The 2736-nt window shown below is 39.3% G+C and overlaps 1 long non-coding RNA gene across 2 annotated transcripts in view; it reads left to right on the top strand.

Moving 5' to 3' along the window:
• Positions 1-2736, top strand: part of LOC118478371 — a 58569-nt gene that overhangs the window by 22247 nt on the left and 33586 nt on the right. The window contains exon 1 of one of the 2 annotated variants that reach the window (XR_004858994.1): positions 1392-1969. The exons of the other annotated variant lie outside the window; for it this stretch is intronic. This is a non-coding gene — a long non-coding RNA (uncharacterized LOC118478371). Of the gene's footprint in view, positions 1-1391; positions 1970-2736 lie in introns of those variants that run through there. 2 annotated transcript variants of the gene reach the window in all.

Consider the following 2736-nt stretch of genomic DNA (forward strand, 5'->3'; position numbering starts at 1 on the left):
AAGAAGAAGAAGAAGAAGAAGAAGAAGAAGAAGAAGAAGAAGAAGAAGAAGAAGAAGAAGAAGAAGAAGAAGAAGGCAAGGAAAGGATGATAGAGGTTTGATAGTAAAGAAGAAGCTAACCACACATGGGAACCCTCCAACCAGCCTCTAATTCTCAGTGAAGGCACAAAAGCTGAGAGGAAAATATTCCAGAAACTAAATCAAACTGTAACAAGAAAAAAAAATCCATCTAGATTCCTGTAGGCATGGACACTTTTCCAACTCCATCTCTTTTGAGATTTTTGCGTTTGTGAGCATAACGCGGGTTTTGAGGTTGAAAGACGAAGCCGTTGTGGTGCAGTATACCTGACCTGAGCGGACATCTTGCCACGTCCACGCAAAAAGAATTCTTCTTCGATCATTTTTCTCTTTTTTGTTTTCTCTCTTCTCCTTTTTCCCCCTTTTGTTGAAAGTTCGTATGGGAATTGTTTCTCCGGTATTATGGCTAGGCATGCTAGCCAGGTCAAATTGTTCCAGACAAAACAAGTCGACCAGCTCGGGAAGCGAAAGAAAGACGCAATTATCAGACCTGGAATAAGCATTGCCTTCAGTTTAGAAGCACGTAATGAGGTTAATATAAACATTGTTAATAGATCTTTGGAATGCCGCAGCTCGTAAGGAATATGGCTTTACGATTTTGTTTACGTAGTTTTTCTTTTGTGTTTGAGGGGAAGCGTTGTTAATTTGTTTGTCATTTTGAAAAAAGGTAAATTCTTCGAGTGGTCTGGAGGATATATAAATTAATCATATTTCTGCTGTCGCTCAAATAGGGGACGCAACTTTTCCTATGACAGGGTGTTTCGCATAAACCAGAATCTCTCAGGCATAGTATGTGGTGTCATTCCATTAGATATTATATTATGTCCTATGTCTCCTGTCTTGCTGGGTTTTATTTGTTTGTTCATTTGTTTTTGTATGTTTATTGTTGAGCTTTTTGGGACTCTTTTAGGGCCTGAAAAGGAGGGAGGAGGCCGAGGGGGTCAGGATCTGACGACCAAGGGTCCAGTTCAGAGATATGAATCTCTAACTAGACTAAGTCATGAGCTCGTTCCTTATGTAATACTCCCCACTCCACAAACACTCGACTGTAGTATGGGGGCGCAGTAAATGTAGCGCCATTGCAGCGTCCGTTGTAACTTTACTTGTAAGCTTTGGCAATACGTACAGAAAATTGATACATGTACAGGGTGTTCCAAAAATATAAAACAAAACCCAATTGTGCAACTTTTTTTGTTAATATTTTCCTTCACACAGAAGTTATGTGTTTCAAATTTGTATATATCATTTTGATTTCAAAATGAATTTGTCTGATATTCATTTTAGATGAATCCACAAAACAGTTTTGCTCTACATAGCGTGTCAAAAAACAACCCATTTTCAGCTGTGTCCTCATTATCGTAGCATGACGCACTAGTTCGTATTAGGCATACCACTTAAAATCCCAAGGATTGTGCCATATTGCAAACTACAGTGGTCTAACATGCCAACAGAAGTTTGCAGATAGTTTTTCTCTAGTTTCCTTTGCCTGCTGAGATCATGTTAAGATTAGCACAGAGCAGAGAGCTTTTTGTATTGAACATTTCCTCACCTCCAACTAATTTCGTAAGTTTCACACAATGTACAGAAATAATGTTAAAGTACCCTTAAGACCTCCTTTGATGTCATGGGTGGAAATGGTCCATCTGTTAGGACCTGTAGAGACACAGAACTAAAAATACCCTGACAAAACGACCATTTCAGGTCAAACACACACCGTTCCCACCCCACGTCACCAGGGTGCAGAATTCAGTAGATGGGCCCCATGAGATGTCTGCCAGTAGACGATGTCTGCAGCAATGACCTTCCTACATCTCAACGGTCTGCATTCTCAAGGCTGGTCTTCATCTATGACTGTACCTTTTTCCCGTTCGCGAAGATCGTCTTGAAAAGCGTGAGCATTTCCTCTATGACATTTGGTTATTGGCAAAGTCCATATTCACCTTTCAGATTATATCAACTCCTCAAATGCTGTCTATTTGGCCCCAAACCCCTATTGTCTCTACAAACAGCTCCATACTGTAAGGTGTACAGTGTGTGTGGCTTTGAGTACTCATGATTGAGTGGATCCTAATGATAAGTCACCACTGAACATTACGAACGACGAGTTAAAATGGTCGAGTTCAAAGGATCGAGAACATAGATTCTATAGACCATTAGCTCTCGGAATTCCAGAAACAGTAATTGTTGGTATAATTCCGGTACTAATATTTTTATCATGTTGTCTAAGAGGCAAGACAAAAGGTGGAAAGATTAGATTTTAAAAATAAAAGGAAAGGAAAAAACTAACCAATCATTTCGTGACTTTCCTTACAAGACCTTTTACATTGGTGTATTTTGCATTTGTAGGTGGTTTTTATAAAAGCCATTTCCATTTTCGAAAATAGGTTTCTTCTTTGTGAATTTTATGTCTAACAAATTCATTTTGATTGAATTATAACTAGGCCAAACTATAACATTCTAGTACAAATTTTGTGCGAGATATTTAGAAAAACGTTGTACAGTTTTTTGGGAGGGATCACCCTGAACTCCTATTACGTCTATTTCCATGGACTTGCGACGTGGGCGACGCGAGTTTGAATCCAATTCTGAAAGAGGACTGCTGTTTCCAGATTCTTTAATTATAACGAAGGACTTTTGCCGCAATGCCACCCCTCCCCC

Source organism: Aplysia californica, unplaced genomic scaffold (assembly GCF_000002075.1).
Source record: "Aplysia californica isolate F4 #8 unplaced genomic scaffold, AplCal3.0 scaffold00517, whole genome shotgun sequence".
Classification (NCBI taxonomy): domain Eukaryota; kingdom Metazoa; phylum Mollusca; class Gastropoda; order Aplysiida; family Aplysiidae; genus Aplysia; species Aplysia californica.